Source organism: Nicotiana tomentosiformis, chromosome 11, assembly GCF_000390325.3.
Source record: "Nicotiana tomentosiformis chromosome 11, ASM39032v3, whole genome shotgun sequence".
Classification (NCBI taxonomy): Eukaryota; Viridiplantae; Streptophyta; class Magnoliopsida; order Solanales; family Solanaceae; genus Nicotiana; species Nicotiana tomentosiformis.
Genome location: NC_090822.1, coordinates 1 through 7955, shown reverse-complemented (window position 1 = coordinate 7955; position 7955 = coordinate 1). Strand labels below are relative to the sequence as shown.

The window sequence follows — 7955 nt, the reverse complement described above, 5'->3', positions numbered from 1 at the left end:
GTGTCCCAATTCATTCTGAAATATCCCCGGAACCTAACCAACCACCCCGTCAAGTCACGTAACCACAAGTGAACATAGAATAAGCAATAAAAAGGGGAACGGGGGCTACAATACGCAAGACAGCCGGCCAGGTCATCATAATTTTGGTGATAAAAATGGAAGTAATCGGCATGATTCGTGGATGTGGGGGACATATTGAACGTTTTGAGGCTCGAATTTATGACCATGCACAAATTTGTGCAAGGTTTCTGGTGATTGAAGGTTTGACGGCTGATAGAAAAAAGAAAGGAAAGGGAAAGAGAGGTGGACAGGTATGGTTGCAAATGAATAAGGGTTTAGTGGTGTTAGGTTAGTTTAATGTGAGAGATGAAATATGGGTCGTTGGATCATTTGATCAACGACCCAGATATTTTGGCTAATAAAAGTTATTAATTTGGTTTTTGAAAAAAAATTGGTGGCCATTGGATCTTTGTAATCCAACGGTTAGGATGAGGTCGGGCAAAGGTTTTTTAAATAAAGGAAAACACGAGAATTAATAGGGAACATTGATGATCAGGGCTAACAGACCATATTCTTAGTGTTTGTTTTATGAGTGTGGGAGATAGGCGACGTGGCATGATGCCATTGGCTGAGAGAAAGTGGCATGGATTGCCAACATGGAGTAGGAAAGGTGGGTTCGGACCGGGTTGGAGCGTTTGGGCTTGTGTATTTGGGCCAAGCACAGCTGAAATGGACTTTAACATTTGGCCACATTGAGTTTTAATTGGTTAGTTGCAATTGTAGCCTTTTGAGCTTTTAACCCCTTAAAAATCAACTTAATTAGACTTAATTAATCGTCATTAAATGCAATAAAATATAATGATCAAATAGATCATAAAATAGTATAATAAATTAATTATTTGTTAAAATACTTCATTTATTGAATTGTGAACTAATTTTATTAATTTAAAGTAAACACGGCAATTTAAAGACTAATTCACTAATTTAACTGTAAAAATTATTTATTAAAATACCAAGGTTTTTTAATAGTTAAAAATAGTAAGAGTAATTTATTAATAAGATTTAATATCAAATTGCTATTAATTCAACAATTCTAATTATTATTATCTATTATATTTTTAGAAAAAATTGGTATCATTGATTATAAAATATTTTACCACATTTATTGCTAGTTAATAAGTATAAAAAATTAATTTTAAAAGGGAGGGTCTAAATTGGTCATCAATTTTTTACCTTGTTTTATTGGTCGTCAAAAACAGGGGCAAGACTCTAATTTTTACCTTGTTTTATTCTTTCATTTTAAAAGTATTACCATTTGTAATATCATCATAGAATATGTTATAAATTTTGTGATGATCATAAAATACTTAGTGTGTTCTAGTTCTTATTTTTTACATGCTTGCTAGTAGATGGGGTTGTTAGTACCTCAGTAGGAATTGTAAGGTAAGTGAAGTGCAGTATGTGTTTGCTTATGTCCTACGCCGTTGGAAAATATCCATACGGCTATGAGATCATTCGCCCTCATGAGACTATGTCGGCAACCTATTGAGGCTGCATCATAAGGCAGTGGAGGCGCAGATGGATGATTATATAGTCAAGGCATAGAGGCAACAATACTTTAGATTTTTTTCCCTTACTTGTACTCTTCCTTTATGTTTTCTTTTTTGTTTTATTATTAATATAATAACTACTAGGCTGCATGCCTAGTAGTATAATTTGCCAAAAAAAAAAATTGGTCGTCAACAATGCTTATTTAATATACTTAAGTCTGAACATGATATCAGATTGTCGCGACCCCAATTTTCCACCTTTGGATGAGGTGATGGCACCTAGTTTCTAAGACTAGGTAAGCCAAACTTTTAATTATAACATAACAGGAAGAACCAAGCCTAACTTTTAATAATAACATAATAGGAAGAACTAACTGATATACTAAAATAAAACAGAATAACTCATAAACTTCCAAAATAGAACCTCAACAACATATTCTCAAAATTGGTGGAACCGAGTCATAAGCTCGACATAATAATCTAGAATCTCTACTGCAACATTGTCTGAATAAGAAAACAACAAAATGAAATTATATGGAAGGTGACTCTGAGGCCTGCGGACGTCGAGCAGGTTTACCTTGAAGTGTCCGGAAGTTAGCTAGCAAGTAAATCACTAACGTCCTGCATGGGAAGACGTACCTGGATCTGCACAAAAGATGTGCAGAAGCGTAGTATGATACAATGTTACCCGGTAAATATCAAGCCTAACCTCGGTAGAATAGTGACGAATCCAGATCAAGATACCTACTAGGACATGATAAACAGAACAAATATAATAACAAGAAGTAATGGAAAATAGAGAAAATGAATGATAACGAAACAATTTAATAACGTAAACTAATGACAGAATTGTAAGCAAGATAACAAGGAGGAAAAAAATAATGAGAACCTCAAATATTTAAATACAGACAAGAAAACTGGTGTGATGAGGAAACATAAAAGCAACAAGAATGGTTCAACCAATAAGTCTTTTCAATATTAAGTGCACAACAAGAATCACTACCGAGGTGCCGCCTCGTATTTACATTTCACAATTTCAATTACAATCTTTCCTTATATCACCTGGGAAGTCTCTCACTAGCGGAACTGACTCAATGGTAGGAGTATCAACACTAACATCTCTCACAAAGTCTAGATATGTATCATACCCCTTCTCAACCATTCACTGAGCCTTTAGAAAGGACGCAACCCTACTAGGAACATAATCCAATGACCCATCCACTCTAACCGTGGAAAACCTGGCATAGCCAATGTCATAGTCTTGGTGTGACAATCTAGAATAGCATGATAGGGCAACAACCAGTCCATGCCCAAGATCACATCAAAGTCTACCATATTGAGTACTAATAGATCAACTCTGGTCTCAAAACTACTAATAACAACTAAACATGACTGATATACATGGTCCACAATAATAGAATCTCCCACTGGCATGGACACATTAATAGGAGAACTCAAAGAATCACGAGATATATCCAAATACATAGCAAAGTAAAATGACACATATGAATAAGTGGATTCCGGATTAAATAAGACCGGTGCATCCCTATGACAAATCGAAACCATACATGTGATGACTGCGTATGATGTGACTGCCTCTGTCCTACTCGAAAAAGCATAGAATCTGGCATGGCCTCCCCCTCTAGGGCGGCCTCTACCCGCCTGACCCTTACCCATTGCTGGATATGCGGGTGAAGCGGCAACTGGAGTAGCAACCATGGTCTATGAAGTTTGTGGACCTGGTGGAATCCGTGGAGCCTGAATAGTCTGCGGAGGTGCACCCCTCCTACGTTTGGGGCAGACCCTCACCATATGACGGGTATCACCATGCTCAAAGCAATCTCTCGGTGGGCGTGGCTGCTGAAACTAGTTCGGGCTTGGTCGGATGGACTGACCGCTATAGGCACCCCATGTAGGAGGTGCACTAGAAAGTGACTGAGCAAAGTGGGCAACATGGGACTTCGAAATAGCCAGAGCACCACTAGAAGCTGGAAGTGTTGAATGAATTGGACGACTCACAAAGCCTCTACCATAAAGAGTTGTAGCTGGGGCGCGGGCACCACTATATCCTCCGAAATCTCGAGGCCTCTTGGCCTCCCTCTCACGGCCTCGCATACCCTTCAACCTCCATGTGATCTCTACTACCTGCTGGTACAGAGTATCTATCTCTAACTCTCGAGCCATACTGAATCTAATACCATAGTTGAGCCCCTCGATGAATCGGTGGACTCGCTCCCTGACTGTAGAAACCAAGGTAGGTATCAACAATATCAATGTTTCCACAACAAATAGCCCAAGGCTCAACCACAATGTGCACAAAATCTCAACAATAACAAAATGAAAGTGAATTGCTTAACAAGAAAGATATCTCAACAATTAACAACTTCACCTCAATGTGATAACATCTCTCTCAACTTCAACACTAATAAATCAACAATAAGATATGTCACGAAATAAAAACTTCAATTACAAGTAATTCAACAATTAAAGATGTAACAAGGCAATAAGGTAGACGATAAATTCAACTAAGCATATAAGAGCAAAACAACAAGTGGGAGGTAGAACAAGTGTTAATAATGTCGAACAAAGCATGTAAGGGTAAGTTAACACATGTAAGAGTTGATTAACAATGAGGGATACAACATGTTATGGCAATTCAATTAAAGGCATGGAAAGAGTCTAAATAACCTAAACCGGTCAAATACCGCATATAAGTCGTGTACCAACTATACGACTTTCACATATCACAAATAGCACAACCAATCTCAACTCCTAAGGGGTAGTTCCCCAACACAAAGTTAGGCAACACTACAAGAAATCGGACCTTGCAAGATACTTACCTCAACTAGGCCAACTCAACCCTCTAACCAAAATTGACTTAATATCATCAAAAATTGTAAGGGAAAACAATTACAATAGATAAAGCTAAGATCTTCACATTGTTCCCATAAAGTCAACAAAAGTCAACATAGGGCCCGCCCGGTCAAAACACGGGTCCAAGGGTAGATTCCGACTACCCATAACCTCACGAGTCCATATATGTGATTAGTTTCAAACTCCGAGTCCAAATCAACTCTCAAAGTCGATTTCTAATTTTTCAAAAATTTGACAAAATTTCTCATTTTTTCCTCTTTGATTCACATGATTTTGATGTTAAATTTAATATATATATATATATATAGTTAGAAATTGATTAGAATCGCCTACCCATTGTAAATAAAAATTCCCTCTCCAAATACAATATTGATGGATTAATAAAAGTATTAATGAATTTAAAATCATCCAAAGCGTCCATAAAATCTTACTTTGAATGGTGGATGTGAGCCTTGGACTTTGTCACCTCTTAAAACTCCAAAATCCAACTAAAACCCCTCCAAAAACCTGTTCCCCGTCACTCGATCGGTATTTTACAGCCTAGGCTACTTTTGTGATTCTCACGCTCTACAGTTTGTACCATATCAAACATATTTTTGTAGAACGTTCATTATTTTTGTTGGAACGTCCAAATGACATATGATTAATCGTTAGAAACTAGACTTAAAAAGTTAAAGTCACATCATCTGTTAGTTTGCATTTTTTTTTCCCATTAATATTTTCAACTTTGATTTTTAGAGTTTTTTGTCTACTTTACCACTTCAAAATACTTTCAATTCATAATGATATCGTCTGAACCTGGATGTACCTCGGGCTCACTTTAAATATGCGAGTAAAATTTTAATTGGCCTAAATTAACCTCCAAAATTATGAGACTTTAAATTAAAGTAAGAGGTAGCTAGCATTTACTCATTATTGAATGTTAGTGGCACCCATTTTTATCCAAAGAATAGAGAGTACAAGCGTAGAAAATTAATTGTGAATAGTTAAAACTTTAAACGGTCATAACTTTATGCTCAATTATCGGATTGACGAGATCTTTTTTTTGATTTCCAGTATTTTTTCGAGATCTAGCCGTACAAACAGCCGTAAGGCGGTTTGGAGAAGCCAATTTCGAGAAAAATAGCCTTTTACCCGTTCAATTTGTATTTTCCCCCAAAATGGTACAGACTATATAGTTCATTCTTATAGTATAATTAGATGGAAAAAAAGAGTTCAAGGTCGAAATGTCCGCGATACTCCGAATGTGTATGTCAATTTCAGTGTTTGAAATTCAACTTCAAAAAACGAAGCAAATCTCGTTAGTGATTAATATCTATATTTAAAATAGCATAAACATGTAGATATGTGTAACTTGGCTCATTGGTTTATCCATTACATTTTGGCTATATGTACCTCCACAACAACGGTTCAAACCTGGATGAAAGCAACGTCTCATTTTACCTATCATTTTGAATTTCATAGATATATCTTGGCTATTTTTGTACCTCAAGTACAATGGCTCAAACCTTGATGGTGCATGGACTAGATATGAAGCGTGGAAAGTGTATGTACATGTCACTACATCCGTTAACAAGTCTAGTTGCGCTTGACATGTCACTACATCCGTAAAACGTCTAGTTGCGACGTCGTCGATTGTGATAAAACGGATAAATAGGCGTAAAGTGTATGTCGTTTTAAGGCTTTACACCTTCGCACCAAAAGCGGAAGGAGGAAAGGTGTTAAAGAGAATTTAGAGTGCAAGGAATGTCGGATGCGATCATACCAGCACTAACGCACCGGATCCCATCAGAACTCTGAAGTTAAGCGTGTTTGGGCGAGAGTAGTACTAGGATGGGTGACCCTCTGGGAAGTCCTCGTGTTGCATCCCTTTATTTTTGGCAATATTTGCAACTTACTTCTTTTAATATATCGGCGGTAGCTCTAATAAATTCACAAATGAGTTTTACTTGATATGAACGATATTTTTTTTTACATGAAATAATAATTTTTTTTTAAAGAAAATAATTGTGAGAAAAAGCAATATGCAGTAAATAAGAAAAATATTTACGAGGTTAATCCTTAAGTCTAGTTGCGCTTGACATGTCACTACTTCCGTAAAACGTCTAGTTGCGACGTCGTTGATTGTGATTGTGATATTATCGTCGAGTCCAGCTTGTTGTTGATGGTGAATGCCTTTGCCCGCGAAAAATAGTAGAAATCAAAAGAAGAATTGCGTAAAACGGATAAATGGGCGTAAAGTGTATGTCGTTTTAAGGCTTTACACCTTCGCACCAAAAGCGAAAAGAGGAAAGGTGTTAAAGAGAATTTAGAGTGCAAGGAATGTCGGATGCGATCATACCAGCACTAACGCACCGGATCCCATCAAAACTCCAAAGCTAAGCGTGCTTGGGCGAGAGTAGTACTAGGATGGGTGACACTCTGGGAAGTCCTCGTGTTGCATCCCTTTATTTTTGGCAATATTTGCAACTTACTTCTTTTAATATATCGGCGGTAGCTCTAATAAATTCACAAATGAATTTTACTTGATATGAACGATTTTTTTTTACATGAAATAATAAATTTTTTTTAAAGAAAATAATTGTGAGAAAAAGTAATATGCAGTAAATAAGGAAAATATTTACGGGGTTAACCCTTAAGTCTAGTTGCGCTTGACATGTCACTACTTCCGTAAAACGTCTAGTTGCGACGTCGTCGATTGTGATTGTGATATTATCGTCGAGTGCGGCTTGTTGTTGGTGGTGAATGCCTTTGCCCGCGAAAAATAGTAGAAATCAAAAGAAGAATTGCGTAAAACGGATAAATGGGCGTAAAGTGTATGTCGTTTTAAGGCTTTACACCTTCGCACCAAAAGCGGAAGGAGGAAAGGTGTTAAAGAGAATTTAGAGTGCAAGGAATGTCGGATGCGATCATACCAGCACTAACGCACCGGATCCCATCAGAACTCCGAAGTTAAGCGTGCTTGGGCGAGAGTAGTACTAGGATGGGTGACCCCCTGGGAAGTCCTCGTGTTGCATCCCTTTGTTTTTGGCAATATTTGTAACTTACTTCTTTTAATATATCGGCGGTAGCTCTAATAAATTCACAAATGAGTTTTACTTGATATGAACGATATTTTTTTTTACATGAAATAATAAATTTTTTTAAAGAAAATAATTGTGAGAAAAAGCAATTTGCAGTAAATAAGGAAAATATTTACGGGGTTAACCCTTAAGTCTAGTTGCGCTTGACATGTCACTACATCCGTAAAACGTCTAGTTGCGACGTCGTCGATTGTGATTGTGATATTACCGTCGAGTGCGGCTTGTTGTTGGTGGTGAATGCCTTTGCCCGCGAAAAATAGTAGAAATCAAAAGAGGAATTGCGTAAAACGGATAAATGGGCGTAAAGTGTATGTCGTTTTAAGGCTTTACTCCTTCGCACCAAAAGCGGAAGGAGGAAAGGTGTTAAAGAGAATTTAGAGTGCAAGGAATGTCGGATGCGATCATACCAGCACTAACGCACCAGATCCCATCAGAACTCGGAAGTTAA

The 7955-nt window shown here is 37.2% G+C and overlaps 3 non-coding genes across 3 annotated transcripts; all 3 read left to right on the top strand.

The window, feature by feature from the left end:
• Positions 1–6175: 6175 nt before the first annotated feature.
• LOC117281709 (5S ribosomal RNA) lies at positions 6176–6294 on the top strand. Its single transcript, XR_004512336.2, has one exon. It is a non-coding gene; the product is annotated as a 5S ribosomal RNA (ribosomal RNA).
• A 457-nt stretch (positions 6295–6751) lies between these two features.
• LOC117281711 (5S ribosomal RNA) lies at positions 6752–6870 on the top strand. The gene has a single exon (XR_004512338.1). It is a non-coding gene; the product is annotated as a 5S ribosomal RNA (ribosomal RNA).
• A 455-nt stretch (positions 6871–7325) lies between these two features.
• LOC117281708 (5S ribosomal RNA) lies at positions 7326–7444 on the top strand. Its single transcript, XR_004512335.1, has one exon. It is a non-coding gene; the product is annotated as a 5S ribosomal RNA (ribosomal RNA).
• Positions 7445–7955: the final 511 nt, after the last annotated feature.